This window comes from Lissotriton vulgaris, chromosome 6 (assembly GCF_964263255.1).
Source record: "Lissotriton vulgaris chromosome 6, aLisVul1.2, whole genome shotgun sequence".
Taxonomy (NCBI): domain Eukaryota; kingdom Metazoa; phylum Chordata; class Amphibia; order Caudata; family Salamandridae; genus Lissotriton; species Lissotriton vulgaris.
This window is the reverse complement of record NC_141694.1, coordinates 1,335,338,903-1,335,355,458: the sequence shown is the minus strand read 5'-3', so window position 1 is coordinate 1,335,355,458 and position 16,556 is coordinate 1,335,338,903. Positions and strand designations below refer to the sequence as shown.

Below are 16,556 nucleotides of genomic sequence, written 5' to 3'. Positions count from 1 at the left end.
GAGATGAAATGTGCCACATGTATCGCAGATCTTTTCAAGATTTATTCTGTCAGTTTGCAGCCATTCACATTCATTGATGCTTATTTTAATCGCAAATGACTACTTTATTTTGCTAGAACATTCTTTGTTCATCCCTAAGATATTGCAATTTGGCGAACAAGTCACTTACCTTCTGTGAAGCTTTTTCTGGTAGAGACTCAATCTAAACACAAATTCACCACCTTAGAATATTCCTCAGGCATCAAACTGGATCCAGAAAATCTTGAGCAGTACCTCTGCAAGTCAGTAGGTGGTATTGTTTGGCTCCGCATCGGCAGTGACAGTGTGCTGCCTATATAGGCGTCAGCGCATGACAGTTTCTTTCATGACTAATTCTTTGCAAAAAAAAGCTGAGCCATATAAAAACCAATGTTACTGTTTTGACCACTGTGCACTGTCTAAAGGGATCTTTTGGGCAAAGAGCCCTGTTTGCAGAGGGGAGGATTGGGGAGTTGGTGTGAGGAATGTGCAGTTAGATAGAGTCTCTGCCAGAAAAAAACATTACTGAAGGCAAGTAAATTGTTCTTCTGATACCGACGTGTAACCAGAGATTCCTTATCTTAGGTTGGAGAATGCCCAGTGGCAGGTTGGCAGATGCCCAGTGGCAGGTTGGCAGATGCCATGGGGCAGGCTGGCAGATGCCGAGGGGCAGGCTGGCAGATGCCGAGGGGCAGGTTAGTTTCTGCACAGCCCTGCCTTTCATCACACCAGGAAACCCAATGAAGAGCGGATTGTCGACCCAATGATCTTTGGTGCAATCAAGATAAAATGACAGAGCTGTTTAAAGGTCTAATGAGGTGGAGCAAATGCTGGTAGTATGATGCTCTGACCAATGTGAAATGGTGTGACCACCTTACAGAGAAAAGAGGCACACGTCCTAAGTACCAATTTGTCAGGCAAGAAATTAGTGCAAGGAGGGTAGACCGACCGAGCCTGAAGATCACTGGCCCTCACCGCCAATGTAATGGCCACTATTTGCACTGTTTTCGGAGTCCTAATAGGCAGCTATGCAGGGCCCTAAACGGAGAACACATGAGAAATGTATGCACCAAATAGAGGTCCCACTGGGGCAACAAAAAAAAGAGTAGATTGGAACAAATGTACAACTTTCTAAAAACGAGTAACAGGTGACTTAAACAAGGAGGGTTGATCCAGCAGCAGTAAGAAGTCTCATTAATAATAATGGCTCATAAATAACCTTCAACAGTGCCAGAGCAAGACCTCGCAGGTTAACGAAAGAACAAACAACAGAACCTCAGCAAGAGGTGCAGAAAGGGGGTGCAGAAAGGGGGTCCACATGCATGAGGAACACCAAGTCACAAACTTATCCTAGCAGCAGGTGTGTACAGTTTTAGTGGAACAACGCCTTGCTGCCAAGACATCACAAACTTAGGGAAGGAGACCGAAAACCCAACTGGTGCCACTCAATCTATGCAAGAAGATGGAGCGAGCGCTTGTTCAGGTGTACGACCCTGCCCTGCTGCTGTGACAGGAGATTCTCCTTAAGGAGCGTGTGGTGACGCATCCCTGAGAGTGCTGCTATGTCATGGAATCTGGCTCGCCGGATTCCGTGACAGGCAGTTGCTCTCTGGCCCCAATTAGTCGAGACACGTCACCGTGTCTCAGCCTTCAATAAATACTTTTCTAGCCCTAAAGTATCTCCAGGTGTCTACTTTCACACTGGCGACGATCGGGAAGATCACCTGCGTTCATTTCATGAACCCGGAAAAAAAGATAAGGAGCTTTTCTACAACAAAGAAGTTCAAAACCAAGAGGGGCCAGAGAAGCAGTGAGATTTTTTTTTTTTATATCAATCAAAGACTCATGAACCGTCTCGATTGGGAGATTTGGGCTAAATCTTGAAAATCTGTGCGCGCAAATGTAAAACATTTGAGCACCAGCGCGAGCCATTTAAAAGATTGAAAGAAGCACTGTTTCTGAGTGGGCTGCACGAGAGAAAACGTCACTGAATGGCAGCAGTGCGAGCACACCGCACGAGAGGCAGCGTCTGCAATTGTTAACAGCGCGTGTGTAACGAGGATCTCTAAGCGTGACTTCGAGCTTTGAAAGCGCGACCTCAGTAGCACGAACTCTTCATAAACTGTTGTTTACAATAATTTAACAATTGAGGTGTAACCAAACCACGAGAGTCTCACCTGCAGCTGCCATATCGTCACGCAGGCAATATACCAGTGCTTCATGGGAAATCAAAAGCTGAAAGGATAAGAAATAAAAGACAGCCTCCCCACACCCACTGCTTTCTGGGATACGTTTGGGATAAAAGAGGTGAAATGAATGTCTAACATAGAATCTACAGACCCATGATCTATTATGAGCGATTAATAAGAAATATTCCGCATATTATTATTATTATTATTATGTTTCTTATATAGCGCCTGAATCGACCCCCGAAGGGGTATCTCCGCGCTTGCCTTGGGAACCCGTCCTGGCTTTTCCCTGTGAGATAGCCCCTACAGGGCATCCCCAAGGTGAAAGCCAGGCATCCCGATATCTTTAACAAAGATACATTTTGACATTAATTTTTTAATATATTTTTTTTTTTTTGTATATGGACGACATGCAAAGTGTGCAAGCTCCAGCACCTTTCCTACAAGAACCAGGAGATCCACCCCTGGAATGGAACCTGTGGTTGAGATCTTTTAAAGCTTATTTGGGTGCCATTGACGCACAAAAACTCAGACCAGAAAGGCGGAAAAATGTAATGTACTACCATTTGGGAGTATAAGGGCAAAACGTTTTTGACCACTTACCAGAATATGCACCTGCTGAAAATGAAGACTTGGATGAATTTGAGACAGCTGTTGCACGTCTGGACAAATACTTCACAAAAACTAAAAATATGGTTGTACATAGATATAGATTCTTCACAAGGGCTCAACAACCTAATGAAAGTATAGACACCTATGTCACAGCGCTCAAAATGTTGGCATCCAAGTGTGACTTTGATAATTTTACCGGAGAGTTAAAACGCGACCAATTAGTAGCTAGGTGTCATTCAAAAAATATACAACAAAGACTCTTGGCCTGCAAGAATCCAACTTTAGATAAAGCCATAGATTTGGCTAAAAGCATCGAAGGCTCCTCCATTGATGCAAAAGTATTGGAAGATTCATTAGCCAAGACGTCAATTTCTGGAGCAGTTGTCAATAAGCCGAATCCGACCAAGAATCCGCAACTAAACCAAAAAAAAACTTTTGTCAAACCAACTTCAAATAGTCAACCATTCCAAAGAACATTCTGCTTTAGATGCGGTTCTCCCTCTCATGTTTCTTCTTTTAAATTTTGTCCGGCTATTGGTCAGCAATGTAAAAAATGTGGAAAATTCGGACATTTTATGAAAATGTGCAGAACTGGTAAACCTTTTAATGTCCGGTGTGTTCTGAATGACTTTGGTAATAACTTTGATGAAGAAAATCCTGAAAGCAATCAAGAGTTGCTTTTAGGTGTGAGGTCTGTCAACTCCAACGATGAAGGACTTATTATTGATCCAAACCTTGATGTATCAATTGAGGGTCATGTTGTACAATTATTGGTTGACACAGGTGCATGCATAACCATCATTTCGAAGGATATTTTTGATATGTATTGGCATAACAAAGTTTTACTTCCTCCAGATATATCTACTGTAGCGTTTGAAGGAAGTAAAGTAGATCTCATCGGGTTTTTTTGGTCAGACATACAAATTTTGAGTGAATCAATACATGGAAAAGTCTATGTTGCAAGAAAAGGGATAAATATTTTAGGTCTCATTCACCAAGCTGAATTTGGCATCACAATTAGACCTGGTTTAGAACAACCCATTACGTTTGAAAGTAAGAGAGAAAGCTCAATAACCGCTCAGGACAAATTCTGGGAGAAAAAGTTTTCAAATGTTTTTAATGACAAACTGGGTAAAATTTCGGATTTCACTTATTGTATTAAAGTCAAAAATGACGCTGTTCCAGTGAAACAAACTGTGCAACATACCATTGAGTGTGAGGAGTGATCTCTCTGCCATGCTTAATGATATGTGCTCGCAGGGTATTATCGAGAAAACTGATGGAACTTTATGGTTGTCCCCGATTGTTCTAGCGAAGAAAAAGAATGGGGAATTATGCATGTGTGTGGATATGAGGAGCGTGAATGAGGCCATCTGGGTAGATAATTACCCACTGCCCAGGATAGAAGATTTGATAACTAAGGTAGGACCAGCTAAGTGGTTTAGCTAACTGGATTTAAGAGCAGCTTACCACCAAGTAGAACTAGAAAAAAGTTCAAGACACCTGACTGCGGGGGAGGAGCCAAGATGGCGACCGGGACGGACGTGTAAGCTACAGGCTCCGCGAGCCGTCCGATCCTGCACCGAAATCCTGCCACGCATCCTGATTATCCCGTGTCTAACCACAGACACGCGAATGCTTATGCCATCGGTGCTCTTTTGAGACCTTTGCCGATCGCCTACGCGGTGAACTCGCGCTGTTTACCGGCCCCTGCAGCCGACCCGGGACCTGGAGCCGATCGCCGCCCTGGAAATGGCCGGGCGCCGTCAGCCGATCTCGCTCACAGGACACTAGTTTGGACAAGAGCGCTCCTGATCGCGGAGAGGAGCCACATCGCCCCTTCCGAACTGGTAAGGCTCCTGGCCGGATCGCCCTGCTGCCACGATACATGTGATTCCGACCCGCATTGTCTTCCCCCCGGGGAGCCTGGGGACTGCACGGAGTCCATCTTGGGGTGCCCGCCCTGCCGCAACTCGTCCACCTCGCTGGTTGGTTTAACAGCGTTTGTTCTGCCTCGGCCCGATCCTGTGTGCTGCTTGCTAGTCGGTGGCTCCCACTCTTCTAACTCCCGCCTGGGTAGTCGCCCCCCTGCCTTTACCGTTGACTTGCTGTGGAGGTGACCATGCCGTCCCCTCCCGTGTAGAGGGAAGATGGCGGATTCCTCGTCCCCAACGGGAAGGATCCTGCCTAAGCCTGACCAGGTGGTCACCGGGGGGGAGCGCCCATTCTGTGCGAGTCGGCCAGCGATGGGACGGGAACCGACCTACGGCGATATCCTTACTGCCTTGCTTGATTTGCGGGCGCAATGGCAGCGACAAACCTACATCTTGGAACGGCGGATAGTGGGAGCTACGGACGGTCCGCTACAACTTCGTTTGCCTGGCCCCTTGCTGTCGCTGACTGACCCTGTTCAGGAGACGGTGTTGCACTGCGGGGTTGTGAAGAAGCGATCAGACCTTGGAAACACAGCTGACTGTATCACTTCTGGAGAGGCTACTGTTGCGAAGCCGCCCTTCGACTCACTGCCTGATACTGTTGCCACCGGCTTAACACTGTTGCACCCCTCAGAGACTCTCCGGGCGATGGATTCCCTCCCTGCCATCACTGTGACTTTTTCTCCGCGCCTGCAACGTGTGGGTCGCCTAACGAAGGGGAGGGCGCCCCACCATTTGCGCGCTGCTGGTGAGGTCGACTGGGGGCGCTCACATCTTCCTCCTTTTCGCCTCCCTTGCTGGAGGAGGCCATTTTGTTCCTTTGTCTGGCCGATGCAGAGTGTATGGCGGTGGACATGTTTGGAGGTGTTTCGGCGCTCTGGCCAGGGTTGAGGATGCTCACACGCTACCTTGCCGACTGATTGGTGATGACCTGGCCTGGATTGTTATTTGTTGAGAATTGCGCACTGGGGGGGGGGGATGCTTTCCTTCTTTTACGACCGCTGTTCTAGTATCCTCTTGTTAGTCTACGTGGCCTTCGCATCCATGCCGGGGCCAAAGTCCGGATTGGACACTAGGGGAGTCAATGGGGATGGGAAGGACGTCAGGTCGTGTGCTACGTTCACCTGGTCCCAGACCTCCAGAGGCGTCCTCGTAATGAAGGAGGCATAGAGATTTGGGGGTCGATGGCGCCGTCTTAAGAAGGGCACTTCCTGCAGGGTGCGACCTGCTACTGCCTGATCCTGGAAGAGCCAGTGCTTCTCTGACTCCCATTTGCTCCACTCCACGAGCCTCCGCAACTGCGCCGCTTGGAAATATAAAAGCAGATCCGGGAGGCCCAACCCTCCTTGTTCGGGAGGCAGCATCGCCAGGCGCAGCTTCATATGCGGACGCCGCCCATTCCAAATGAAGTTGGCTAGTTCCGCCTGTGTTTGGCGAATCCACCCCTCCGGTGGCCGCATGGGGATAGCCCTGAACAGATAGAGTATTTGCGACAAGATTGTCATTTTAATAGCCGCCACTTTGCCTAGCCAGGACAGCGGCAGGTGCCTCCATCTACCTAGCTCTGATCTAATCGTGGTTCTCAGTTTCGCGTAGTTCCTGCGAACCGTACCCTGCAAGGTCGGCGCCAATTGTATGCCCAGGTACTGTACCGCCTCCGACGCCCACGGGAAGGGGAAGAGGCCCTCTAGGAATATTCTCGTGGACTCCTCTAGAGTAAACCCAGCCACCCCTGCAAAATTGTTGAGTATCGCTACACAGGCAGGGAGGGACGCACGTGGGGCGGAGAGGGAGAGCAGGACATCATCCGCATATAAACTTATGGTGTGTGTGAAGGCACCCATTTTGATGCCGCGGATCTCCGGAGTAAGGCGTATCACCTGTGCCAGGGGTTCCATATATAAGGCGAATAGTAATGGGGAGAGGGGGCAGCCCTGCCTCGTACCCCGTTCTATAGAGAAACGGGGCGATGAGAACCCATTGACCCGTACTGTCGCCGAGGGGCTAGAGTAGCAGTTGAGCACCCAATCCCGAAAACAGTCGCCTAATCCAGCCCGCATCAACACTCGTTCTAAGTACGGCCAGTGGACACGGTCGAAGGCCTTTTCTGCATCGATAGACAACAGCATGTATTCCCCCTCTGTGCGCGTAGCTTTTTCTATAAGGTGCAGTGCCCGTTTGGTGTTGTCGATGGTTTGGCGCTCCGAGATGAACCCCGTCTGGTCCGGGTCGATCAGCCTCGGCATCAACAGGCCAAGCCTCTTAGCGAGGATGCTGGTATATAGTTTCAAATCGATATTGAGAAGCGAGATGGGCCTATACGCTGCACAGCTCGTCTTATCTTTGCCCGGTTTCGGGATCACAGAAATGGTGGCATCTAGCAAGTCTTCCGTGATAGCCCCTGGATCGGAGAAATGATTGAAAAGCGTGGTAAGGAGCGGCACCAGTTGGATGCAGAATTTCTTATAAAAGAGGGCCGTGAAGCCATCCGGCCCCGGAGCCTTCCCCAGCCAGAGCCGAGAGATGGCCGAGATCACCTCCTCGGGCCTTATGTCACTGTCTAGGGTCGCTGCTTGCTCTGCGGTAAGCGCGGGCAGGTGGGCAGAGTCCAAAAAAGAGTCGCTCGCCTCTAGGTCTAGCGTTTCCCCCGAATACAATGAGGTGTATAACTCGCCGAATGCGGCTGCGATGTCGCTATCTTCCGTGGCCATTCTACCCCCGGCCAGTGTGATTTCTTACACTGCCTGGCGCTGACGTGTCTCTCTAAGTGCCCGCCCTAGAAGGCGCCCGCACCTGTCCCCCCCCAGTGTAGTACATGTGGCGTACCCTCAGCGCCGCAAATTCCGCCCTGTCCTGATCTAGCGCGCTTAACTGTTTTCTCGCCAGAGTCAACTGCCTCCAGATCCTCGGCGCACATGTCCTCTGATGCATACCCTCCAGTTCCCTGACTTTCTGTGTTAGTTCTTCCCTCTTCTCGGCTCGCGCTCTATTCTCCGCTGCAGATAAGGCTATGAATTCTCCCCTGAGGACTGCTTTCAGGGCCGCCCAGTGTGTGGTCGGGGAGGTGTCTGCTGTGGTGTTGTGGAGTAGGTAAGCTCGGATCGCAATTTTCCCCTGCACTTCTTTGCGGTGCAGCAGTGTGTCCCGTAGGCGCCAGCACCGGGGCGGTCGCTGCATCAGTGGGAAGAGGAAGGTGGCCAGCAGAGGGGCATGGTCAGAGAGGGATGCAACGCCTATCTCAACCGCGGAGGTGAGGGTATGTAGAGAAGTAGAGGCCAAGAAATAATCTAATCTGGCGTAAGTGCGGTGTGCATTCGAAAAATAGGAGTAGGCCCTGGAGCCCGGATGGAAACTCCGCCAAAGATCTACCATACCTAGTTCCTTCAGACGTGTCAACCCTCCCACCAACAAGGACCCCGCCTGTGTGGAGCGCTGTGCCGATCTATCCAGGGCAGTATCAAACACTAGGTTGAGGTCCCCCCCAGCAATATGTGTCTATCAGCCGAGGCCGCCGGCAGGCTGAGCGCCTCATGGAAGAAGCTCTCCTGTCCCTCATTGGGGGCTTAGGCCGAACAGACCGTAAAGTCAGATCCCCCCAGCGTGAAATGGCAAGATAAGAGTCTCCCCTTTATCTCCGCTCCCTGTCGCAGGACCCGCCCCCGGAACTTTCTCGCCACCAGTATAGCAACCCCAGCTTTCTTGTGTGGTGTGGATGAAAAAAACTGGTGTGGGAAGAGGTGTGATTTCATGCGTGTACAATCTTTCTGCAGTAGGTGCGTCTCTTGCAGGAGACAGATGTCGGCCCGTGAGTGCTCGAGGCATGACAATACCGCCTTGCATTTCGTAGGGTTGTTAAGGCCTCTCACGTTCAGTGAGAGGATACGCACCTCAGTAGCAGCCATAAGCCATCATCCGCACTCCCCGTTCCTGCCCACCCAGTCCGTCATGCCCGAGCACCAACCTCGACCCCCAATGCATGCCAGTCTTCTCAGCCGGTCCCCGGGACCAGGCCGAGGTGCGCCTCGCGAAGGCCGGCCTCGCACCACTTGAGCTGCCCATCCACTCAACATTGTGGAACCCCCTGGACCTGGAACCCCCCCTCGCCCGTCCTCCCCTCCAACTACCCGTAACCTACACCCATATCTCCCCACCCCCCAACATCCCCAAAGGAAGCACCACAACCTCTCCACCTCCCTCCACCCCCCCCCCAACAACCCCCAACAAGAAACCACAAAGTATAGCACCATAAAGGTGGGTCACTGTCCCTCATCTTTCACAGATGAGTGGAAAAAGTAGGGGAATGTGTCCAGCCCCTCCAGATCCGCTCCCGCCGCCGGCCGCCTAGGCGATGTATGACCAGCCCGAGGGAACCCTGGGCCCCCAATGTCATGTCCATCAGCCCTCGACTGTCGCCGCCAGCTCCAGCGCCGCCGTCTCAACCGCTGCCCGTTGACCTTCGCGAATCTCTTCCTGTGGCGGACGACGGGGTCTGCGCCGTCGTCGCTGCTGCCTCCACTGGCTAGCGGAATTAGCTTCAGAGGTACTCCCAGGGTGCGTGCTCTCCTCCGGTTCAGGCACCTCGATGCCCAGCAGTCGACAGGCATCAGTGAGGGATCGTAGCTGGTGTAGTTTGTTGTCCAATTTGAACACTATGCGGAACAGGTGTCCCCAACTGTACGCAACACCAAGGCGTCGAACTTCAGTAGTGACCGGCCTAAACGATCTGCGCTTCTCCAGGGTGATAGCTACCAGATCCTGAAAAAGCGTCGGGGAGTGGTCGCCATAAGTGATGGGGCCCATTTGTCGCGCCTTGTTAAGAATTTCTTCTTTGGTGCGAAAGTCCTGAACGCACACCAGGATGTCGGCTGGCAAGGCTCCCGCCGCCCTCGGCGGTCCGGTCCGGTGCGCCCTGTCTAGGGTGATGGCAGAGTCAGCCGGCCGCTCCAGGATATGGTTGAAGAGGCCCTGCATGAACTTGAAGAGGTCCGCCGTGTCTGGGGCGAGCTTCACTCCTCGGATTCTAATATTATGCCGTCGAGAGCGATTTTCCAAGTCCTCAACATGCGACTGTAAGTCGACCTGCTGGTCGTGAATGCGGATAATTTCCTGCTGCAGTGCCTCCATCTCGACATCCCGGCCGTCGCATTTTGTCTCCAGGTCCGCTACCCGCTCGCCAATGGCGTCTGTGTCTCGGCGCAGCTCCCTTATCTCGCCTTTCAGTTCCGATTTGAGGACCTGAAGATCCTCCCTCAGTCCGACGAACAGAGACTCCAAGAAGGCCCTCGTGACAGGCTCGTCGGTGCTCTGGGGGTGTGCGCTCGGTGAGCCCATCGTTGACTTCGCGGGTGCCGAGTGAGAGCTGGCGCCATGCAGATCTGTCTTCTTCCCCATGGTGGTGGGAGTGAGTAAGTCCTTAATGGTCCTATCCTTGCGCACCCTGCCAGCCATTCCCCTCTCTCCGGTCAGCAGCACGAGGGGGGGCGGGTCGGGATGGGCCGACCGTGCGTCCGAGAACCAGTAGGCAGGCGTCGAGATGTTAGGGTGAGGGACCCAGCCCCGGTGGTCCGCCGTCAACCTCCTCTGCACCCCAAGTTCACCCCAACAGGGCTCGAGTGCTGGCTACCCCCCTCTCCCCAGCACCGGCGGACAGAGGCCAGGCCGAGGCAGCGCGGCCCTCTCGGGAAGGTCAGGTGCAGGGTCAAGCAAAGACACAGAATGGCAGCTCCCAAGCCGTAGAACCACTAGGGGTGTGGCTCCGCACTCCGTAGATGTTTGTAAAGTTCCAAATGTATGATCTGTTTCAACAGTGTAGTTGGTGCCTCATGCGATACTCCCACTGAGCATGGGAGGTTTTAGATTACTGATTAGACACGCGTTACTTGAACCCAAGCTCCACAATCACATGGCACTCAAAATTATCTCTTCATACAACGTAAAATGAATTTTCTTCACATATTGTTCATGATTACTTCTTCTTTAATTTCCATTATCCTGTTAATTATTTCATCATTAACTTTTCAGTAATTCACATGTTAGTTTCACATTTCTTAAATGCCCAATGCATTTCAAGCAAAAATGCTCTTCCTCAGGGGTCTTTGTTCTGAAAAAATATAGCAATATGTCGGTACATTTTCATGTCAGTATGCAAACAGGTATTAACTAATCATATTCTCAACAAAAAATTAACCATAGAACATTTCACGTTCCTATTTAGTTGTAGTACATGTTATACCTTATAACCCTTTTGTGAAGAAATAAAACGTATTGCTTGATCTCATTTCATATTGCATGCATTTTAAACATGTGTGTGCTCACTTGAATGTATTCTGTCACTGACCTTACTCGAGGTTTCTCTATTGTTGTTCAGAACTGTAAACAATAAACAAGGCACTAGTTTACTCAAAATGTCATAATTATGTTATTCTAATAAGGTGTAACATGTACTACAACTAAATAGGAACGTGAAATGTTCTATGGTTAATTTTTTGTTGAGAATATGATTAGTTAATACCTGTTTGCATACTGACATGAAAATGTACCGACATATTGCTATACTTTTTCAGAACAAAGACCCCTGAGGAAGAGCATTTTTGCTTGAAATGCATTGGGCATTTAAGAAATGTGAAACTAACATGTGAATTACTGAAAAGTTAATGATGAAATAATTAACAGGATAATGGAAATTAAAGAAGAAGTAATCATGAACAATATGTGAAGAAAATTCATTTTACGTTGTATGAAGAGATAATTTTGAGTGCCATGTGATTGTGGAGCTTGGGTTCAAGTAACGCGTGTCTAATCAGCTCCCAAGCCGTGCCACGGAGTCCACCAACAGTCAATAGTAGGGGCGGTGCACGCGGGCCTTCCGATGCAGCAGCACCACTTTGGAGTTCTCACACTGTCCCCCCCCCCCCCTCCCCACGCTGTCCGCAGCGTGGGCAGGGCACTCTCCCGTGCTCTACCGATGCTTGGGCCCACCGCGGATGTAGTGTCTCTTCTCACCGTCCCGTAGGCGCGGGTATCCTGAGTAGCCTGAGGCCGAGGGCCGATCCAGCGCGGACAGTGCCTGACCCCAAAATGGCGGCTCCGGAGAGGGACTCCGATGTATCAGTCACCCAGGGAGCTGTTGATGCTCTACTCCACTCCCCCGGGCTGCTCTAATGTCCCATCCCGAGCAGCGGGCCACCCGGGGGTCCGTCTCAGCCGCCCCGCTCTCCTCACCTTGGGCGCCGCTCTGGAAGACCGGGCGCAGCTCGGCACCCCGTCGCCGCGTTCCCAGCAGCTCCTCGCTCGGCTCCGGGGTCAGCTCGTAGCAGTCTAGATGTCGGCAGGTCCGCAGAAGCCTCCGCGCAGTAGTCGCGGGAGGCCTCGCGCTCCACCGCGCGGGCCGGACCTGTTGCTGCCACTGGGGAGACACTTGCACCGGGTGCGTAGCCCCGCCCCTCGCGGCCTCGTCCTCGCGGCACCAGGGAACACAGGCCTCAGTGCGCCACGCCGTCCCCACCTGAACCTGGCTCGCTCCCGGTAGCGTTGAGCCGCGATACCGTCCCACAGGGATCACACTGGGCAGGTATCAGTTGCAGGGGCCCGGCGACGCCGTCCGGTGCCAGAAGGAATGCGGTAGAAGCTATAGTGTGGCAGTCAGCGGCGGGAGTTCGGCAAGGCACGTCCGCTCACACCGCCATCTTGGCCACGCCCCGTCATCAAATTTTTTAAAGATGTATTTGCTAGGGAGGGCATTCCCAACGAAATACTTACTGACAATGGTGTATAGTTCGTCTCTAGTGAGATGCAACTATTCCTAGAAAATTGTAACATCAAACATGTCAAAACCCCACTGTACAGTCCGCAGAGTAAGGTAAAGTTGAGAGATTCAATAGAGTTTTAGTTGAATGCATTCAATCTACTTTGAAATGTAACATGAATGTGGAAATGGCTTTGAAAGAATTAGTTTGGAGTTATGGAACAACACCCCACAGTGTTACAACTAAAACTCCGTTCGAGTTGATGCGAGGAAGAAAAGCAACTACCGAGTTACGTCCTTATTGGATGTCTTCTGGTTTTAATAAAAATGTAGATATTGGTAATGCATGGGACGTGGCTAAGTACAATTCTGATGTTTCTAGTGCTAAAAGAATTGGTAAGGATGCTGTAAAAACAAAATTGGAATTGGGAACTTAGGTGCGTGTCAAAAATCCCTGTCTTGTTGGGAAGGGGTATTCTAAATTCAAAGCACCTTTACAAATTAGGATTTAAGAAGAGACGCAGCAAAATTTTCTGATGGGATTTGGTGGAATGTTTCTCGCTTAGCAATTGACCCGGGGGCTAACTTTACCAGTTCCAAGCCCAGACCTGCTAACTGCCATTCCAATTTAGATAATGGAAAAGTGGAGGAGGAAATTGTCAGGAGGAGTTTGCGCACAAAGTCTGTTCCCAGAAAATTAGAAGACTTTGTTTGTGATTAGTTTTTTTTTTTTTCATTTGCAAAAGGAAGAAAGGCTAGCTTGCTGTTAGTTTGCTGTATTAAATGTTTATGTGCATATTGTTTTGAAATGTAATGAAATGTTAGTACACCTTATTACCTTTTTGCTACGATGTTGCTTGTTTGCCTTTTGTTTGAAAAAAGGGGAGATGTGTGGTGACGCATCCCTGAGAGTGCTGCTATGTCATGGAATCTGGCTCGCCGGATTACGTGACAGTCTGTTGCTCTCTGGCCCCCAATTAGTCGAGACACGTCACCGTGTCTCAGCCTTCAATAAATACTTTTCTAGCCCTAAAGTATCTACTTTCACAGAGCAGCTTCACCGCAGACCAGATGCTCAGGAGTTCTGGATGCGATACTCTCAGTGCACAATCCAAAGCCACTAGTATGATTAGACCCAGTTGGTCTTGACCTTCTTGAGAACTCGATGCAGGAGAGGTATCAGCAAAAAGGCGTACAGGGGTTCAGAGTTCCATTCCAAGCAGAACACATCCAAGTGAGAGCCGCTTTATAAACTTTAGCGTGCAAAAGTTGCACGTTCTTGGTAGTGGAGACAGATTGAGCCGGATTTCTCCCATTCTTGGAAGAGACGTTTCACGCCTTCTGGATTTAGATGCCATTTGTGGCATTGACAGCTGAGTTAGTCTACCGTGGTGTTTAGAGATCCAGTCAGGTGTTGTAAGACCAGGAAAATCTCCTGACATGCCAGCCATGTCCAAAAGGCACAGATGCTCCCGGCACAGGGTCTACGACCCCATCCGCCTTTTGCTGCAGTACCACATAGCAGTGGTGTCGTCTGTGAACACCTGAGCCAGCCTTACTTGATGGATGGATGGAAGTCTTTCAATGTCAAGCAGATGCCTTTCAACTCCAGCAAGCTGATATGGAGCTGAAATTCCACCGTAGACAAGCACCCTTTGATCTGCAACTCTCCCTGCCCCAACCTATGAGTGATGCATTTGTCACAACTGTGAGCTCTGGTTGAGGAAGTGAGAGGGGTTTGATGATTACCCAATCGCAGTTCTTAAGCTCCACTGCACATATTTGCAGTTCTCTCCGATATCTAGGCCAGGTTTGAAAGATTCCCCGGGTGCTGCGCCAACTGGGACCTTATGTCCCATTGCAAAGCTTAGATATTCCATTGGGTGTGTTGTACTAGAAGGATGCAAGAGGCTATGATGCCCAGCAGCCTCAGGGTCAGTCTCACCGAAATCAGAGACTGAATCATGACCAGACTATCTCAAACTCACTGCTCCCAAGAATAGATGCTGACCTACACTGTGTTCAGAATGTTTCAGATGGAATAGAGCATTGACGAGGGAGTCAGGTGTGATATCAGCATGTTGATAGTGAACACCAACAAATGCAGAAGGTTCGCCGTAATCTGGCGATCGGCGATGACTGCTAAAGTGACCCCCATCTTCAGCAGCTAGTCATCGAGGAACGGGGAGGCTGGAAACCCAAACCTCTGCAGATGGGCTGCAGTCACTAGCATCACTTTCGCGAACACCTAAAAAGCACTGGTGAGGCCAAACAGGGGTAACTCAAACTCTAAATGCTCATGGCTTACCGTAGACCGCTGGTAACACCTTTGGGCGGGAAGTACGGGAATGCAAAATACACATCTTACCGACCAAGCACTACCATCTAGTCTCCAGGATCCAGGGCAGACAGAACCTGACAACATGAGCATTTTAAATTAATTTTTTTCAAGAATTGAGAGGGCGCGTATATAATATAGGCCAGAGACCTCCGTCCTTTGTCGGTACCAGAAAGTAGCGACCGTTACGCCAGACTTCTGGGATTTAGCTTTGACACAGCACTTGTGAAAGCGCTCAAGCGCCGCATAGGCTTTGTCAACAAATAGGTAGTAGCCATCAAACGGCATGTCAAACGACCTAACAATGATGCCTGAACATCGCCAGAGAGCCCTGTGGACAGTAACCAGGTGTAGCGACACCGCACAAATGTGGACCGTAACCAGGTGTGGCGACACAGCGCAACTGTGGAAGCCATGGCTTTAGCTACGGGGTCAGTGGTGTCCTGTCCGTACCAGATGATAAACTTCGCCGCATCCCTGTCATCACCAATAGGATAGTGCAGTCCTCAGGCAGCATAGAAAGTAGCAGCGCAACCAAATCCCACACTGTGTGGGAACATTATAAGGAGAATGTGCCATTTCAAGACTACAGGGTAAGGCTGGTGGGAGAAAAGATGTGCGTCCCAAAGCCTCTTGGATCCCCTATTCAGGTGTGTGGTAGGGAACGCGCTCGAGTTAACCTTTGATGTTGAGACCCTCATACTCAGGGGAGGGTTGTTGGGAGAGGAAGGCTAGGTCCCCAAGGGCAATATGGTGTTGAGTGGTAATCAGTCGGTGCACAGGAGCCTCTGTGCATGGCCTCACCCAGACCCCCAGAAGCATAACATTGAGGGCTTCAATAAAAGGGCGGGTTCAGAAGAGACTGCCCAAGAGTGAAACACCACTGTCAAGGTATTGGTCTTATCTCGATGGCTGGCAGCTGGAGATCGAAGACCTCTACCTCCCTGCATATCATGGTGGCACAAGATATGCCTTCCTTCGAAACCTGGCCCAGAGAGTAAATCATGCCAGAGTTTGGGGAAGTATCTAGGCCAGTGGCGTCACCCAATTCCTCATACCAGTTGTCACCGGAATCCTGATTCCACATACATCTCCTCCTCATCACCTCCTTCATGAGAGTAGGGCCTGTCCAAAGATGGAATAGTCTAGGGGATTTTGAGGCCTGGGAGGTGCCAGCATCGACGCTGGGTCGGCGTCAGGGATGGCACCGGAAGGGATGGTTCATGGGTGAGTAGAGGCACACATGGCACAGTCGGTCCACCCTTCATGGGTGTATCTAAAAGACCAGATATGTGTTGTCAAACCTGAACATTAACCCAGTAGGGGCAGCTCTCGGCTCAATGGGGCCGAAGGCGCTCTCGTGGGAGTTGGGGGCATTAAAATGGCGTGCATCGCATCATAAATTTCTTGGAGTTGGGCGAGCATTACTCCACGCCAGGTAACTTGGGGGTAGCGCCGAGTGAACCCTGATGCCGGCTTCTCATGTGGAGTGCGGGACATGGCAGCACAATGTCAAGAAAAAGCAAATGGTTGCATCAACTTCTTCATGTTTTTGTACACTTGCCCAACTTGGACAATGAGGTCTTGGTGATAAACGCTGGTTGTGTGGGGGTTTGGAAGAGACAAACCATTGAGGGATCAGCCCTGAGATCTTCAGCAGGATGGGGAACAGGACCAGGAGTGGCATAGAGCTTTCTTTTGCCGCGCCACAAAGATATTCA

At 50.5% G+C, this 16,556-nt stretch overlaps 1 protein-coding gene across 1 annotated transcript in view; it reads right to left on the bottom strand.

The window, feature by feature from the left end:
* The window catches only part of MEMO1 (mediator of cell motility 1), a 143,604-nt gene that overhangs the window by 50,180 nt on the left and 76,868 nt on the right, over window positions 1-16,556 (bottom strand). The gene's annotated exons all lie outside the window — the stretch shown is intronic.